Source organism: Crinia signifera, chromosome 11, assembly GCF_055691185.1.
Source record: "Crinia signifera chromosome 11, ASM5569118v1, whole genome shotgun sequence".
NCBI classification, from domain to species: domain Eukaryota; kingdom Metazoa; phylum Chordata; class Amphibia; order Anura; family Myobatrachidae; genus Crinia; species Crinia signifera.
In genome coordinates, this window is record NC_139227.1 from 63,065,220 (window position 1) to 63,084,679 (window position 19,460).

Here is a 19,460-nt window from a genome sequence, read left to right on the forward strand (position 1 = left end):
AAAGAAGGGACCCTCAGCTTTCAGTTAAGGTCCCTCAGTCTCCTGGGGGGGTTTCTGGGTATTCAGAAACCCCCCTGCATGCGCTACTGTAGCCGACCATCTAATGATTTTTCAAGTACTCGCACAAGTAAGACACCCCTCTGGTGCGGGAAACAGGCAGGCAGCTGACATCCACTGACATCTACCCGCGTCACTGGGCCATTTGCATAGGAATACCAAGGGTTTTCATAGGAACGCCCATGAAACGCTGGGCATTCCCATGAGCACAGACCGTTGCCACCACCCGACGCTCCCCATCTGCACTACTAGGTGCGAATGGGACAGCAAACTAGCAGTTCGTCGCGCCCGCTCGCACCGAGCATCTGTGAATGCGCATTAATGGGCAGGGGAGCGAGGCAATCAGAATAAGGGCCTATGCTCGCAGCCTGCCTTGGAAATTTGTCTTCAAGCCAGGACAGTTGAAAGGTGTCCTCTGCTGGTCCATATGCAGTCATTAGGTTGACAATGTCTAGGTTGACACTCAATAGGTCACCCGCTATTGGTCAATAAATGAAAAGGTTGACATGCTTTTGGTCGACGTTGACAAAAGGTGGACACAACCAAAATGTCGACATGTAAATGGTCCACGTGGGAAATGGTTAACATGAGTTTTTCATGATTTTTTTTTTTTTTATTAACTTGTTTATACTTCACCAATCCAGGGGACATAGAGGGGGAATATAACTGGTCCTGAAGCATAGTGAGCACAGAAAGTCATGCGCGGGGCCGTGGTAGACTAACAGTATACGTGTGTATATATATATATATATATATATATATATATATATATATATCCCCACATAGGCATAAATATTTTTTACCTCGTGTCAACCTTTTCCTGTGTTGATAATTTACATGTTGACCTTTTTCTTATGTCGACCTTTTGGCCATGTCAACCTAAGCTATATCAACCTTTTTAATGTATCTACCTATTGACTGTCAACCTAGAAACTGACGACCTAATGACACACCTCTGCTGGTCAATGTCACCCTACTAAGTATTGGCAGGTGTTATGAAGTAGCAATTACAGTGGAGCTATGCTTCGCATCCCGACACCTTGGAAAAAACATTGGTTCTTCTGTTCCATCGATGGGGGAGAACCATTTGGTTCTCCCCCGAACCACTAAAGCTTCATGGGAAATTACCACAATATCAACCATCGATGCAAAAAGTATTCGACATTGGCCATAATCCATCAATGATTGCAAATCATCGATGGTCGATGGAAATCCCTAGCATTCCCCTGTATCCCATTTAGTGCATGTTAAGGTGATTGGCACCAGTATGCCTTCAGTATAAATTTGGGAAATATGTGTAAATGGATCACAGTGATTGAATACTCACTGGAATGTATACATACAGAAGAGGCATAAAAACAACACCTCTATTTTCCACATAAAAGATAAATAAATGAAGCTAAGCATTCATGACCTCATTGTAAATGTTGATAATAATGTTGTTAATTATGCTGTAGAATTTAATCCCTTCCTATCAGTATCACGAGCAGCAATGGGTGTGGTGACTAACTAATACGGTAGTGAGGAGTCACAGCTCATTACTTTTAACAGATACTTCACAGCATTTACATCTGCATACATTATCACAATAATCTCCTTCTATTTATAATGTACTGCACAAAGAGAACTGCATCTGGCTGACTTTGTCATGTAAGGACAAATGCAGGTGATAGTATTATATTATAGTGTCATTATAAGTTATCCCGCCTCTTCCTATGCATCTGTACAGTATGTAAAATTTCCATCTTCATACCTCCCAAGGAGGGACACGATGCTCTGTTTCGGGACTTCCCTCTGAATGAATAACTGCCATCACCTGTGTTGAAAAACACCTTTCTTATCAATTACACTCTTTGGCACAGGTGATGACAATCATACAGTCCCTCCTGGACTGGGTCATGTTGGGAGGTACTGTATGCGATCTAGGTGCGGAAGATGTCTATAAGGAGATTTTTAACTTAAATGTAAGGGCATGAATCAGAAACAAAAAATATAGTGCTATGGATTGATTATATAAGGAAGGGGGGCCCAAAACCTGTATCTTGCCTATGGCCCCATGAGGTCTAAATCCGACTCCCTCTACCTGCTGTGGTGTATGGGCAATGCCACCTGCAGCTGTCAATATTTATAGCTGCAGGTGTCTGAGCGATCAGTTTAAGGCCCATACACACTGAGTGACTTTCAGCTAAAAGCAGCTCAGTTTACTCGTCTGAGCGTCTTACAGCTTGAAAGCCACCGAGTGTGTATGGGGCAGCGATGAGCAGTGTGCTGCTGTCCGCTTCCTCATCATTGCTGGCCCGGCCCCTCAATTCCTGGTATCACCAACAGATCAGTGTCAAAGTGGATGGCTTTCCATAGTGTCCACCCTACCCTGCGCCTGGCAAGTGTGATGCAGAACTGATCTGCTGTCAGATGGAAGCTGAATGCATGGGTCTACTTATTCCAAATGTGTTCCCCACTTCTTCATCATCCCCAGTGTACAGTGTATAGGGAACCCTGGGGAGTCTCCAGGACAGACCACTGTATCTAACTTCACATACTTGTGATCAGGGAGTGGTTGGAAGCACCGTGGGATATGCTGCTGCTGCTTCTGCTGCTATTGTCAGTGATGCACTGCAGGTCTCTGCCAGAAGACATTTGCTCCCACAATTGGCCATAATACTAAATTAACTTTCCTCGCTTTATTCTTTTTTTTTTTTTTTTATCACTCCTTCATATCATTGAATGTTTCAGGCAACCTGTAAGTGTTAAGATTGGATACATTTTGCATAAATGTTTTAGCTGTTAAATATTTTTTTGTTTCTATTGTTTATTAGTAGTTTATATTACGACATTTTTACCTTACCTTATTTTTATTTTTTAAATCACACTAGTGTGCTTGATGCTCTGCACTTTATACTGGTCATCTTAAACCTGTCACTGATTGCTTCAAAAACTCTAAAATCCTGTCCAGACTGCGGGCCTCAATTAGATGCGGACGCAAACCAGCTATAGCACGCAAATTGGTCAATGTTGAATGGCTACCGCTTGCATACTGCAGGCCATACAAATGCGCGGGATTTCAATAATCGGCAGGGCTACAAAAATGCAGCCCTGCGATAAAAACTGAATCGGGCCCTATGTGCAGCGTTGGCCTGTTCATTCATTAGTAGAGGACATAGAGAGGGATCCGAGGGGTCCCTCCTCAAAAATATCCCTGTTTCAGTTGCCCATAAGCTTCACGGGTGCCGGACGGGGTCCCGACAGTCGGGGTCCCGACAGGCATTTACCCGACCGGGATCCCGACTGTCAAAACACAACGATAGCCGGGTTCCTGACGGCCGTCGGCTATTTTCCACGACCCCCATAGAGGGAGAATAGAATAGGTGGCTCGCGTAGCCTCGATTTGGACTCGGAAAGATGGCGGGAACCGGCAAACTCCTCGGATCCGGTAAGTTCTAGGATCCGAACCCGCTCATCTCAAATTGAAAGTAATTAAATTGACAATCAATAGGTCGACATGCAATAGGTGGACACATGGGGAAAGTTGACATGGTTTAGGTCGACATTGACAAAAGGCCAACACAAGCAAAATGTCGACATTGACCTGGTCAACAAGTATTTGTCACTTTTTTTCTGGTGCCTATGTTGACATCTGCCGACATGCACGAAGTACACAACACATTTGTTGGCAAGCTGCTCAATTGTGCAGCTTGCCAACAAATGTGTTGCGTAATTTACAGAGGCATAGATGGGTCAGCATTAGGAGGGATTTCTGACTCCAGAGCGCCATTGGAGAAGCCAGGGGTAGCTCCAGGTAAGCTAGCTCTCAGATGTTGTAAGCCATTATCGTGTGGCCTTACACTGGGCTTTTAGACCCAGACATTTTTGTTACTGTTTATGGGATGGGTTTGGGGGTGTGGTGCCCCCTGTGTTGGTATAGCTGGGCTGCTTCAGGTTAGCACACCCTAACACTTTATTAACACTTATGTTTTCCCTATCACATTGTATATATTTTGTACTATTTTAATCACACCTAAACTTTCTTACATATCACTTATGTGCTTCTATTAACCCATAATAATTTTCATTTGTGTGCTGCCCTGGAGTGGTCGGCCTGTGCCGGCATGATGGGGGCCAGGGGCGGGCTGGGCCATGTGCCCCCCCGGGCTGCTGAATCGTTTTGAGTGCGGGCCGCCATTGTTCTGAGGCTGCTGCTGCAGTCAGACCAGTTTCCGAGTGGTCTCCATAAACATGGCCGCCGGCCTCCTGCACTGAGGACATGTCTAGTGCGGGAGGCCACCACAGAGACTCTGTATGTTCCACCTACTTCCTGCCTGTGCGTTACATTTTCTTCCCTATGCTGCAGCCTGCCTCACTGTCTGTCTGGCATCAAGGTAAGAGGGAGCCTGTAAGGTTCAGTAATTATACAGGGGGAGCAGCCTGTGGAGGTCCAGTTATTATTTTAAGGGGGAGCAGCCTGTGGGTGTCCAGTTATTATTTTAAGGGGGAGCAGCCTGTGGGGGTCCAGTTAATATTATAAGTGGGAGCAGCCTGTGGGGGGTCCCATTATTATTATACAAGGGGAGCAGCCTGTGGGCGTCCTATTATTATTACACAGGGGGAGCATCCTGTGGGGGTCCTGTTATTATTATACAGGGGGAGCAGCCTGTGGGGGTCCTGTTATTATTATACAGGGGGAGCAGCCTGTGGGGGTCCTGTTATTATTATACAGGGGGAGCAGCCTGTGGGGGTCCTGTTATTATTATACAGGGGGAGCAGCCTGTGGGGGTCCTGTTATTATTATACAGGGGGAGCAGCCTGTGGGGGTCCTGTTATTATTATACAGGGGGAGCAGCCTGTGGGGGGTCCCATTATTATTATACAATGGGAGCAGCCTGTGGAGGTCCTGTTATTATTATTAATATTATACAGGGGGAGCAGCCTTTTGTGTCCTATTATTATAAAGGGGGAGCAGCCTGTGATGTATTTTTAATATACAGGGGGTGCAGCCTATGGGGGTCCCATACCTCCCAACATGACCCTCTCCAGGAGGGACACATTGCTCTGTTTCTGGACTTCTCCATTAATTAATGATTGCCATTACCTGTGTTGAAGCACCTTTCTAATCATTTAACCTGTGTGAAACAGGTGATGAAATCTGAGGGAAGTCCAGAAACAGAGCAATGTGTCCCTCCTGGAGAGGGTCATGTTGGGAGGTATGGGGTCCTGTTATTATTACACAGGGGGAGCAGCCTGTGGGGGCCCTGTTATTATTATACAGGGGGAGCAGCCTGTGGGGGTCCCTTTATTTTTATACAGGGGGAGCAGCCTGTGGGGGTCCCTTTATTTTTATACAGGGGGAGCAGCCTGTGGGGGTCCCGTTGTTGTAATAATACAGGGGGATCAGCCTGTGGGGTCATGTTATACAGGGGGATCAGCCTGTTGTGTCTTGTTATTATAAAGGGGGAGCAGCCTGTGATGCAATTTTATTATACAGGTTGAGCAGCCTGTGGGGGTCCCGCTATTATACAGGGGGAGCAGCCTGTGGGGTCCTGTTATTATACAGAGGGAGAAGCCTGTGGGGTCCTGTTATGATTATAAGACAGGGGGAGCAGCCTTTTGTGTCCTATTATACAGGGGGAGCAGCCTGTGGTGTACTTTTATTATACAGGAGTAGCAGCCTGTGGGGGTCCCATTATTATACAGGAGGAGCAGCCTGTGGGGGCCCTGTTATTATTATACAGGGGGAGCAGCCTGTGGGGTCCTGTTATTATACAGGGGGAGCAGCCTGTGGGGTCCTGTTATTATACAGGGGGAGCAGCCTGTTGTGTCCTATTATACAGGGGGAGCAGCCTGTGGTGTACTTTTATTATACAGGGGGAGCAGCCTGTGGTGTACTTTTATTATACAGGGGGAGCAGCCTGTGGTGTACTTTTATTATACAGGGGGAGCAGCCTGTGGTGTACTTTTATTATACAGGGGGAGCAGCCTGTGGGGGTACTATTATTATACAGGGGAGCAGCCTGTGTTGTCCTGTTATTATTATTATTATTATTATTATTATTATTATTATTATTATTATTATAAGATGGGGAGTAGCCTGTGGTGTCCTGATATTATTATAAGACGGGGAGTAGCCTGTGGTGTCCTGATATTATACAGGGGAGCAGCCTGTGGTGTCCTATTATTGTTTTTTTTATTTTATTAATACATACAGTATTTTAAACCGCAAATCCTAAATTTAAGGATGTGCTGTTACTTATGGGCCAGTGCTCTGGACTTGCCCCCCAGGCTAAAAGTTGCCAGCCAGCCCCTGATAGGGGCCCACACCCCATACCCAGTATTAGGGACCCCCTAGTGACACAGAGACGCCTTGACTTGCGGCCTGGGGGCTTAGCCCTATATCTGCAGATATATGCAACCAAGAGTATTATCTGATTATTAAATAGCTATTTCCAGTGCTATTTTTCAGCAGGAACTCAGTTTCTGAACCTCTAATTAAATATGACATCATAAGGAACTGAAAAATGTACTTTCCATAAGATAAGTTTTATTTTAAAGTCACCTGTGAGTGCCTTTGTTTCTAAGTACAATATATACATCTATCTCTCCCTCCCTCTCTCTATTATATATATTTTTTTTATTTAATTGATCCGCCCTCAGACCTGGAGTTCCTGGACCTATTTTTCCCGAAAAATAGTACTGGCTATTTCTCACTCAGTGTGCAATTGGGATACAAAATGTTTTTTTCCTGACATGCACAAAGTATAAGTGTACTGTGTACCCTTTAATAGCTTGCTTCGGGCACGGTGCCTCACACTCTGCACACTATTATATTTCCTCTCTATGCTCACTTAGATCAAGAAAAATTTGGTTTAAAAAAATTCAAGAAAAACTCATGTTGACATTTTCCTGTGTTGACCATTAACATGTCAACTTTTGTCAATGTCGACCCAAACTATGTAGACCCATGTCGACCTATTGACTGTCGACCAATAGTAGTCATGCTGGCACTTCCTTCAAGCACTGATTTTTTTTTTTTTCCCAGCGGTACAGAACCTGGTGGAGCAGTGGTATAACTCACGTTAGACATCAAGGGGGCACAGATAGAGCCAGCGCCTACGTAGTCGGCTGGTGACAGCTAACCATTTCTGCAGTGAACAGCAGCACACCTGCTGTTTCTGTAGTTGTAACAGTCAGCCAGCCCATGTCACTGCTTTGCGGCCCTAACACTGCATTTTGACGGCGTCGTCACCACAAATGTCGGGATGGGGATGGGACCACGGCGGCAGCGTCATCACGTCTTCAAATAAAGGCGGGAAAGGATGATCGAGGATGCCAGTGCCTCCCACCAGCCCGCTGACTGGTGGCTGCAGTTTTTTAGTGGGTGATGTACTGATGAGGATGTGAAAGAAGAGCAGTGATGAGGGATGTGGTGTGAATGTAGTGTGAAGGGATTTTGGGTGATGAGAGGGTGCTCACTGATGGTGGGTACAGTGGTGGGGATGAGATGAGTGGGTGTTATGGGAATTTGCAATGACGGGGATGTTATGAGGGATTGTGCAGTGGTGGGGATGCTATGAGGGATTGTGCAGTGATGGGGATGCTATGAGGGATTGTGCAGTGGTGGGGATGCTATGAGGGATTGTGCAGTGGTGGGGATGCTATGAGGGATTGTGCAGTGGTGGGGATGCTATGAGGGATTGTGCAGTGGTGGGGATGCTATGAGGGATTGTGCAGTGGTGGGGATGCTATGAGGGATTGTGCAGTGGTGGGTATGCTTTGAGGGATTGTGCAGTGGTGGGGATGCTATGAGGGATTGTGCAGTGGTGGGGATGCTATGAGGGATTGTGCAGTGGTGGGGATGCTATGAGGGATTGTGCAGTGGTGGGGATGCTATGAGGGATTGTGCAGTGGTGGGGATGCTATGAGGGATTGTGCAGTGGTGGGGATGCTATGAGGGATTGTGCAGTGGTGGGGATGCTTTGAGGGATTGTGCAGTGGTGGGGATGCTTTGAGGGATTGTGCAGTGGTGGGGATGCTTTGAGGGATTGTGCAGTGGTGGGGATGCTTTGAGGGATTGTGCAGTGGTGGGGATGCTATGAGGGATTGTGTAGTGATGGGGCAAGGAAACCACTGCAGGCTCCTGTCAGACGCCAGCATGGACCCCCCTGCCCGCTCCCCAGATGGCGCAACAGGTACCCCCCACCCCCCGGCACCGGGGCGCCGACTCGCTCCTTGCACCGGCCCTGGGTGGAACTCGTTTCCCCTGCCAAAGACCCCCCCCACCCCGTCCCATTAGGTGAAGCCCCGGGTTCTGCCAGGTTTTTGGCACCCCTTGCAAACTATGAAATTTGTGCCATACCTCTGATACTTTATAAAGGGACAGTGATCTTAAGATAGTACTCCCAATTCAAATTATGCAACACAGTAGCACAATCATATTCACATTACACCACATGTAGTGACCCTAATTTATATTACAGCACAAAGTAGTGCCCCGTATTCACGTTTTACATAAGTTTCTCTATTACACGTATGCACACAGTAGTATCCCTTGCACATAATGCCTACAGTAGTATTGCTTTTACACATAATGCCCACAGCAGTAGTACCCCTACCAAAAAATGTCCACAGTAAGTGCCCATATCATACATCTGACATATGACACCGATATCTGTCCCTGGGGGGGATGCTCTAACATCCGCACCCCAGCTCCGCCGCACTTCGCATTCATAATTATCGCATATGCAATAACAGTGTGACAGGGCCTGTGTCCAGTGTGACAGGGCCTGTGTCCAGTGTGACAGGGCCTGTGTCCAGGGTGACAGGGCCTGTGTCCAGGGTGACAGGGCCTGTGTCCAGGGTGACAGGGCCTGTGTCCAGGGTCCAAGGGGCTGTGTCCAGGGTGACAGGCTGTGTCCAGTGTAACGTAAGGAAAATAAATAAAAGTAATAAATAAATAAAAACACATTTTTGGAGGATGATGGAGGAGGAAATAGTGGGAGATAAGCAACCTGATAGAAGTGCTGAAGCTGCTACCACCAGTCATAACAAGGCCGATACCTCTTTGTATTTTTTGCTCTTTGGAGCATTTCTCTTTTTTTGGGATAGTTTATTAAACTGCCACCCTGTCTGCCCCTACAGTGCCGCTCTGCTTCCAAGATGTGCCAGGTTGGAAGTGTAAGGTCCACATGTATGTGATGCCCACTGATGTCGCTTAGCTTAGTCATCCAGCTACCTCGGTATACCCTTTTGGCCCAACTACAGTAAATTAAAACAATTTTGTAAGCTGTGAAGTGATCAAAATTGACTAGAAATGAGTGGAAAGTAATGTTATTGAGGTCAATAATACTTTAGGGGCAAAAACAGGCAATTCTGTTATTTTAACCATTTTTACATAAAAATCCAGATCCAAAACTAAAACCCACAAGGGTGGTTTTACCAAAACCAATCCAGATCCAAAACACGAAGGGAGATCCAGATCCAAAACCAAAACCCGAAAAAGTCGCCGTCGCACATCTCTAAAAAGAAGTAATAAATTACATTATAAGTGATAATACTTAAACCAAATAAGTGGCTGCATTATTTCATTGGCGCTTATTCAGATCTGATCGCAGTACAAATTTGTTCTCAAAATGGGCCAAACCATGTGCGCTGCAGGTGGGGCAGATGTAACATGTGCAGAGATAGTTAAATTTGGGTGGGGTGTGTTGAAACTGAAATCTAAATTGCAGTGTAAAAATAATGCATCCAGTATTTACCCAGCACAGAAACAAATTAACTCACACAAATGTAATGCTCTCTATACATGTTACATCTGCCCCACCTGCAGTGCACATGGTTTTGTCCAATTTGAGAACAAATTGTACAGATCAGATCTGAATTAGGGCCATTGTGCAGCCATAGCAGAAATCAGGTAAATGAGGGAAAAAATTGTCATACTGAACTGAGCTGTACAACTCTGATCAAACATGTTGTTTTAAATTTAGTTAGTATTAAAAGTTTGAAGAGCTAGCTCCTGGGGGTAGGGGTTGTTAGGTCGACAGTGTCTGTCAACCGTCAAAAAGTCGACAACTATTGGTCAAAAGTCAAAAGATCGACACATCAAAAGGGTCAACATGGTCAAAAGGCAAAACGGTCAACATGGAAAAGGATTTTACATGTACTCTCCCAACAACTTTGGAGTTTACATGTCTTATCACAATGTTTCTATCTTTGCTTTATAACATATCCTTACATTTTAAATTGCCTTATAGTTTATGTTAACATAGTACATATGTATGATCTATATGCAAGGCTTTCCTGCTAATATTGGCGCAGATGTAAGCGTTAACAAGAGATAAATGCAAGGTTAATAAAGAGCGATAAACGTCCAGCCAATCACCTGCTAACTGCCATGTTACAGGCTGTGTTTGAAAAAAGTCAGTAAGGAGCTGATTGGCTGGATGTTTATCTCTCTTTATCACCCTTGCATTTATCTCTTGTTAAGGCTTTATACATCTGCCCCATTGTCACTTGCTTTTATCTGTTATTTTGGACTTTATAGTTTATACCAGTGGTTCCCAAACTGTGTGCCTTGGGTTGGTGGACCAGAATCAATTCATATTATGCATGGTCAATGTAACAGGCAAATCCAGTCCTGGTGGCTGCCAATCATAATATATGTGGACAAACAGAAGCAAATCCTGTCCCTCACCAGATAACTGACATATTTTTCTATATATTTTTCTATATAGGATTACTCAGCGGCAGCTGCAGCACAAACAAAAAGTACAGGGGGCGGGGAGGGGACTTAGCAGATATAAACATAAATTATGCTGTATCTGTTTGTAATATAGGAGTGGTTTCCCTGGGAATTGGCAGCGCTGTGTGCAGTGGCGTAACTAGATACATGTGGGCCCTATAACAAAAGCTTGTAAAGGCCCCTATTCATCAACTAATGCCGTGTTCTTTCTGCGAGTGAGAAAGACACGGCTTTTACCCGGCATTAAAATGCCTGGGACTGCCGCGCAGGACCCCCGTTCTCACTACAAGGCAAATTTGCCTTTAAACACGGGTTTTTCGGCAGTGTGAACGGGTCAACCCGTGTCTGCATACCCAGATCTCAGACACGGGTAAAAAGAAGGGTTTTACCCGTGTATGAGATCTGGATATGCGACCCGTTCACACTGCCAAAAATCCCGCGTTAAAAAGCAACTTCCCGGGTCCACATGCTAGACCCGGGAATTTGGCTGCAGTGGGAACGGGGTAAAATGCTGAAAAATGTATATATAGCACATGACACTTTGACAGGCAAAGTGGGCCCTCTCAGCACTGGGCCCCATAGCAGCTGCATCCCCTGCACCTATGGTAGTTATGCCCTTGGCTGTGTGTATGAGACAAGGTGCAACGCCCAAGGCCCAGCATTCAGCTTCTCTACTTCTAAGCCGGCGGTGGAACTTGTGACTGGTTGGTTGGGCCAGGTGCAGAATTATGAATCAACAGGTCCTCCACTTCATCCACCACAACCCAAGCTCACAATATGCAACACAGCAGTGGATGACAGGGAGAGGCAGAGTGTGACATGGAAAAAGAGTGGCTGATGGGGAGCAGTGGGTCCCTTAGTCCTCTACTGAACCAACGATAGTTCTGCCTCTGTTCTAAGCCCACCCCCTGACTCCCATTCAGTAGTTTCACAGGTGTTACTCATACCCCTTTCACACTGCATAAATAACCCAGGTTGTTGCCTGGATGACCCGGGTCACTGTGTGGTGTGAAAGGCCCTTTTGAAAAATACCAGGTCAAGCAACCCGGAGAATCGACCTGGTTTAAAAGAAGGGTTTTAACTGAGTCAGACCCGGGTTGCTGGGCAGTGTGAATGGGTAACCCTGGTTGAGCGACCCGGGTCCCATTCACACTACAGGGAGCAGGCAACATCAGCTCTAAGTGTTGCCTCCATCCCCACCTCCTCATGATATGCCACCCCCTATGATGTCAGCAATCCGGCTTTTTGCTGGATCGCCGAGGGGAGCTTCCCCTTACAAATTCTGTGTCGCTCCCAGGACGGATGTGTGTGCAAATCGTGGGTACTACCAGGCATTTGCGATGTGAAAGGGGTATTAGTATCTCAAAGAATATTACAAGTTTAATGGCAATTCTCTGAGTGTAGGTAGTTGGTATACTGTAAATGGGAATCGGTACATCTGTCAGAATGAACTTAGGTCGACCGGCAGGAAGGTCGACCTGATTTAAGGTCGACATGACTTAAGGTCGAATTTGCATAAAGGTAGACATGAGGAATGTCGACTGGTCATAAGGTCGACATGGGTTTTTCACTGTTTTTTTTATCCGAATGTCGACATGGACACAGTTGGCAATGAGAGTCGGACCCTCGCATCGCTCGCTTCGCTCGCAATGCTTCGGGCACGGTGGCTCGTTTCGCTCGCCACAGCTTTAATAACCTCCTCCACGCCCTAGTGGATGGTAGGGCATGAAATACCGCCTGTCGGCACATGTCGGCTCAAAAAACTGTGAAAAACCCCATGTCGACCTTATGACCAGTCGACCTTCCTCATGTCGACCTTTATGCAAATTCCACAGTAAGTGCCCATATCATATATCTGACACCGATATCTGTCCCTGGGGGGGATGCTCTAACATCCGCACCCCAGCTCTGCCGCACTTCGCATTCATAATTATCGCATATGCAATAACAGTGTGACAGGGCCTGTGTCCAGTGTGACAGGGCCTATGTCCAGTGTGACAGGGCCTGTGTCCAGTGTGACAGGGCCTGTGTCCAGTGTGACAGGGCCTGTGTCCAGTGTGACAGGGCCTGTGTCCAGGGTGACAGGGCCTGTGTCCAGGGTGACAGGGCCTGTGTCCAGTGTGACAGGGCCTGTGTCCAGTGTGACAGGGCCTGTGTCCAGGGTGACAGGGCCTGTGTCCAGGGTGACAGGGCCTGTGTCCAGGGTGACAGGGCCTGTGTCCAGGGTCCAAGGGGCTGTGTCCAGGGTCCAAGGGGCTGTGTCCAGGGTCCAAGGGGCTGTGTCCAGGGTCCAAGGGGCTGTGTCCAGTGTCCAAGGGGCTGTGTCCAGTGTCCAAGGGGCTGTGTCCAGTGTCCAAGGGGCTGTGTCCAGTGTCCAAGGGGCTGTGTCCAGTGTCCAAGGGGCTGTGTCCAGTGTCCAAGGGGCTGTGTCCAGTGTGACAGGCTGTGTCCAGTGTAACGTAAGGAAAATAAATAAAAGTAATAAATAAATAAAAACACATTTTTGGAGGATGATGGAGGAGGAAATAGTGGGAGATAAGCAACCTGATAGAAGTGCTAAAGCTGCTACCATCAGTCATGACAAGGCCGATACCTCTTTGCATTTTTTGCTCTTTGGAGCATTTCTCTTTTTTTGGGATAGTTTATTAAACTGCCACCCTGTCTGCCCCTGCAGTGCCGCTCTGCTTCCAAGATGTGCCAGGTTGGAAGTGTAAGGTCCACATGTATGTGATGCCCACTGATGTCGCTTAGCTTAGTCATCCAGCTACCTCGGTATACCCTTTTGGCCCAACTACAGTAAATTAAAACAATTTTGTAAGCTGTGAAGTGATCAAAATTGACTAGAAATGAGTGGAAAGTAATGTTATTGAGGTCAATAATGCTGCTTTCCCACTGCCTACACGGGTAATGACCCGTTTTTTTTAAACGGGTCTTTAAACGGGTAAGAGCCATAAAGACTCTTTCCCACTGCAGCTTTTAAACGGTAAATTACCGTTTAAAAGCTGTTTTTGTCACATTCACACTTACCCGTTTAAAAACCCGTTTAAGCAGTGTTAAGATAGGGGGAGGGGGGGGGGAGAATTTTTAAAAAAAAAACGGCGTGGGGTCCCCCCCACTGCCGTAACCATTACCAGGCTGAAAGAGCCGGGGCTGGTAATAAAAAATCAGGAAACCCGACAAATAGGGGTTCCCTGATTTTTTTACAGCCAGCCCCAGGCTCCAGGTCCGGGGCTGGTTCCCAAAATACGGGGGACAAAATGACTAGGGGTCCCCCGTATTTTAAGAACCAGGCACAACCAGCCAGCAGGGTAATGTCACAGCCGGGGGACACTTATGATATAAGTTCCCGCGGCCAAAGCATTAACCCTACCGACCAGTCAGCCTGGCCAGGGGCCCTGGGGGAGTGGGGACCCCCCCAATAAAGGGGTCCCCCCCCTCCAGGACTTACCTGACCAGGCTGAAGCCTGGTGCTGTCCTCGATGCCCCTGGGCGGTGGGCATCGAGCTGATGGTATGGTGTAAAAAATAGAATAAAAACCATTGTCTTTTACTGGTGAACTATGAGTCCCAGCAAGCCTCCCCCGCAAGCTGGGACTTGGAGAACCATAAGTCCCAGCCTGCGGGGCATTAAAGGGCCCGCTGGGTCTTCTAGTTCCACAGTAAAAGAAAGAGTTAAATAAACACACTGACACACGTGAAAAAAAAAAGTTTAACACATACATACTGATACTTACCTATCTTGAGCCCGTAGGTAGCCCTGGTCCTGATGTCCTGGTCCATGTCGGCGTCTGTATCCATGTCGGCATCCCTGTCGGCGACGGCGGTCCGGAGTCCGAAGAAATCCATTTGGGAAGCTGTGGAAGGAAACCATACTCACCTGTCCCAGCGCGACATAGTCCAGGTAAGGTCTTTGCAAAAAAAAAAAAACGAAAACCCGAACCAAGCGGACAGCTGAGACACACGGTGTTTGTTTACATCGTGCGGCTCCGCCTCCCGAATGCCGCTATTGGCCGCAGTTTCCCAAATGGATTTCTTCGGACTCCGGACCGCCGACGCCGTCGCCGACAGGGATGCCGACATGGATTCAGACGCCGACACGGATCAGGACCAGGGCTACCTACGGGCTCAAGATAGGTAAGTATCAGTATGTATGTGTTATGTATGTATTAAACTTTTATTTTTCACGTGTGTCAGTGTGTTTATTTAACTCTTTCTTTTACTGTGGAACTAGAAGACCCAGCGGGCCCTTTAATGCCCCGCAGGCTGGGACTTGTGGTTCTCCAAGTCCCAGCTTGCGGGGAGGCTTGCTGGGACTCATAGTTCACCAGTAAAAGACAATGGTTTTTATTCTATTTTTTACACCATACCATCAGCTCGATGCCCACCGCCCAGGGGCATCGAGGACAGCACCAGGCTTCAGCCTGGTCAGGTAAGTCCTGGAGGGGGGGGACCCCTTTATTGGGGGGGTCCCCACTCCCCCAGGGCCCCTGGCCAGGCTGACTGGTCGGTAGGGTTAATGCTTTGGCCGCGGGAACTTATATCATAAGTGTCCCCCGGCTGTGGCATTACCCTGCTGGCTGGTTGTGCCTGGGGCTGGTTCTTAAAATACGGTGGAACCCCTAGTCATTTTGTCCCCCGTATTTTGGGAACCAGCCCCGGACCTGGAGCCTGGGGCTGGTTGTAAAAATTCAGGGAACCCCTATTTGTCGGGTTTCCTGATTTTTTTTTTTAATACCAGCCCCGGCTCCTTCAGCCTGGTGCTGGTTACGGCAGTGGGGGGGACCCCATGCCGTTTTTTTTTTTAACGTGTAAAGGGCTACCCCTTTCCCACTGCCGAAAAAACGGCTCTTACACGTTAAAAACACTGCTTTTTACACGGGTAACAAAAACCGGTATTTGTTACCCGTGTAAAGCAACCTGGAGCTTTCCCACTGCAGCTCTAGCCGTTTAAAAAGGCTAAAAAAACGGCATTTACACGTGTAAAGCCTGCAGTGGGAAAGGGGCATCATACTTTAGGGGAAAAAACAGGCCCAAATTCTGTTATTTTAACCATTTTTAGCATTTTTTCATAAAAATCCAGATCCAAAACCCACAAGGGTGGTTTTACCAAAACCAATCCAGATCCAAAACACGAAGGGAGATCCAGATCCAAAACCAAAACCCGAAAAAGTCGCCGTCGCACATCTCTAAAAAGAAGTAATAAATTACATTATAAGTGATAATACTTAAACCAAATAAGTGGCTGCATTATTTCATTGGCGCTTATTCAGATCTGATCGCAGTACAAATTTGTTCTCAAAATGGGCCAAACCATGTGCGCTGCAGGTGGGGCAGATGTAACATGTGCAGAGATAGTTAAATTTGGGTGGGGTGTGTTGAAACTGAAATCTAAATTGCAGTGTAAAAATAATGCATCCAGTATTTACCCAGCACAGAAACAAATTAACTCACACAAATGTAATGCTCTCTATACATGTTACATCTGCCCCACCTGCAGTGCACATGGTTTTGTCCAATTTGAGAACAAATTGTACAGATCAGATCTGAATTAGGGCCATTGTGCAGCCATAGCAGAAATCAGGTAAATGAGGGAAAAAATTGTCATACTGAACTGAGCTGTACAACTCTGATCAAACATGTTGTTTTAAATTTAGTTAGTATTAAAAGTTTGAAGAGCTAGCTCCTGGGGGTAGGGGTTGTTAGGTCGACAGTGTCTGTCAACCGTCAAAAAGTCGACAACTATTGGTCAAAAGTCAAAAGATCGACACATCAAAAGGGTCAACATGGTCAAAAGGCAAAACGGTCAACATGGAAAAGGATTTTACATGTACTCTCCCAACAACTTTGGAGTTTACATGTCTTATCACAATGTTTCTATCTTTGCTTTATAACATATCCTTACATTTTAAATTGCCTTATAGTTTATGTTAACATAGTACATATGTATGATCTATATGCAAGGCTTTCCTGCTAATATTGGCGCAGATGTAAGCGTTAACAAGAGATAAATGCAAGGTTAATAAAGAGCGATAAACGTCCAGCCAATCACCTGCTAACTGCCATGTTACAGGCTGTGTTTGAAAAAAGTCAGTAAGGAGCTGATTGGCTGGATGTTTATCTCTCTTTATCACCCTTGCATTTATCTCTTGTTAAGGCTTTATACATCTGCCCCATTGTCACTTGCTTTTATCTGTTATTTTGGACTTTATAGTTTATACCAGTGGTTCCCAAACTGTGTGCCTTGGGTTGGTGGACCAGAATCAATTCATATTATGCATGGTCAATGTAACAGGCAAATCCAGTCCTGGTGGCTGCCAATCATAATATATGTGGACAAACAGAAGCAAATCCTGTCCCTCACCAGATAACTGACATATTTTTCTATATATTTTTCTATATAGGATTACTCAGCGGCAGCTGCAGCACAAACAAAAAGTACAGGGGGCGGGGAGGGGACTTAGCAGATATAAACATAAATTATGCTGTATCTGTTTGTAATATATGAGTGGTTTCCCTGGGAATTGGCAGCGCTGTGTGCAGTGGCGTAACTAGATACATGTGGGCCCTATAACAAAAGCTTGTAAGGGCCCCTATTCATCAACTAATGCCGTGTTCTTTCTGCGAGTGAGAAAGACACGGCTTTTACCCGGCATTAAAATGCCTGGGACTGCCGCGCAGGACCCCCGTTCTCACTGCAAGGCAAATTTGCCTTTAAACACGGGTTTTTCGGCAGTGTGAACGGGTCAACCCGTGTCTGCATACCCAGATCTCAGACACGGGTAAAAAGAAGGGTTTTACCCGTGTATGAGATCTGGATATGCGACCCGTTCACACTGCCAAAAATCCCGCGTTAAAAAGCAACTTCCCGGGTCCACATGCTAGACCCGGGAATTTGGCTGCAGTGGGAACGGGGTAAAATGCTGAAAAATGTATATATAGCACATGACACTTTGACAGGTGTAGAGTTTTATTTTTGGGATCATATATCTCTCTTAGCCCAATAATAGTTATTGAGATTGAGATATTATTATATAAAATATATTTATTATATCTTGTATTGATATAACACATATATACATATATTTAACATCTGCAATTATATTCTAATAGACCTTACAATACAATATGCAGAGTACTTGCAATAACCCGATTCCCAAAATATATAAGAGTTCATGACTTGTAATTTTAGCTCAGAAAGTCTGATATTTATTTACAGGCAAAACAAACCATACAGAATAGATTAACACAGTGATTGTTGTATATGTTATTATATATATATTTATATATACGCCTCCTTGCTTATATTACATAAAATTACATTAAACAATTGACAGACAGACTGCTACAATACTGACATAACTTATACCTATACCCATAAACGAACATTCATAACTGCCATATTTACTGTTAGTCTCTCACTCCAGCCCATTGCTTTTGGTTCCGTTCTCTTTCCTGCTCGTATCTCACATCTCTCCTCCTGACTCACTGAATGGGTTTCTTGCTGACTGTCCGTGTGTGTCTGTGTGCGAATGTGAGTGAATGTCTACTCTATCTCTCTCCTTATATCACAAATACATGAATTGAAGTTCCCTGTTCTCATGACGTTATTAAATTTATGGATGCTAATGGTGACAGGGTCTCCTGCTTGTCTGGACGCTAGTGGTAATCTCCATTGCGAGATTTCCTGTTTCTGGTCTCTCCCTGTGCATCAATCTATTTTACACTCCTGTTGTCAAAATACACAATAGTGTCCTGTCTGTCCTGCAAAGTAACTTGGATGACGTACTAGCAGTCTACATTCTCCAGATGGCTGGTGTCTGGCCTATAGTGTATACATTGCTTACTCCTTACAGCACAGACTACCTAAATACAAATATTGCTACATTCTGTAAACATTTAAATGATATAGCTACATTACTTTATAGTATCAAAATAATATTCAATTTCTATGCAAACAAAATTATATATGGTAACAGTCCCCCGCTTGTGACCATGAGAAATTATTTTGATTGGTCACACAGTAAATTACCATAATTGCTTCATATATATTTTCAAACTTTCTTTTTTCAAACTATCCTGAACATAAATTAACCATTGGTATGAAATATCCTTCATTTAATTAACCTATTTTACCCTATAATAACTAAATTTGACCAAGGACAGAGGTTATTTATATTCAGTATTCATGAGGAAAATATTTTCATTGCTACAGACAGTTATATGCCACGCCACGGCTTGCCTTGTCGATCTTGTTTGGTCGATGAGTGAGGACACTTTCCTTGAACTGTTGCTCACAGTGATTTCCTGGCTGAGGGCTGTCACCTGTGTGGGTTGTAGTTCTTGGAGACACTTTACATTTGCAGTATAATGCACGTAGAAGTAGAATTCTTCATAGAGGCTGTTGACTTGCTTGAAATGTTGCTTTACATGTATAGAGGCTGTTGACTTGCTTGAAATGTTGCTTTACTTGTGTGGCCCTTGGAGTGCTGTGGTCTTGATAAATTTCTTCACCACAGTTTTGCAAAACACAGTGCCTTTGATAAGCCTCATTAATGCAGTCCTTAGCGAGTTTGCTTTGTATGTCCTTTACGATCCTTTACGATTATCGCTGTGATCGTGACAAGTGTCCTTGTGCGTCCTTTAAGATTATCGCGCTGTGATCGTGACAAGTGTCC

General features: G+C 45.6%; 1 protein-coding gene across 1 annotated transcript in view; it reads left to right on the forward strand.

Annotated features, from left to right (window-relative positions):
- The first annotated feature begins 4,407 nt into the window (after positions 1-4,407).
- The window catches only part of LOC146045223 (transmembrane protein 272-like), an 88,683-nt gene continuing 73,630 nt past the window's right edge, over positions 4,408-19,460 (forward strand). The window contains exon 1 of the mRNA XM_083163937.1: positions 4,408-4,433. The gene's annotated coding sequence lies outside the window, so the exon portion shown is untranslated. The remainder of the gene's footprint in view (positions 4,434-19,460) is intronic.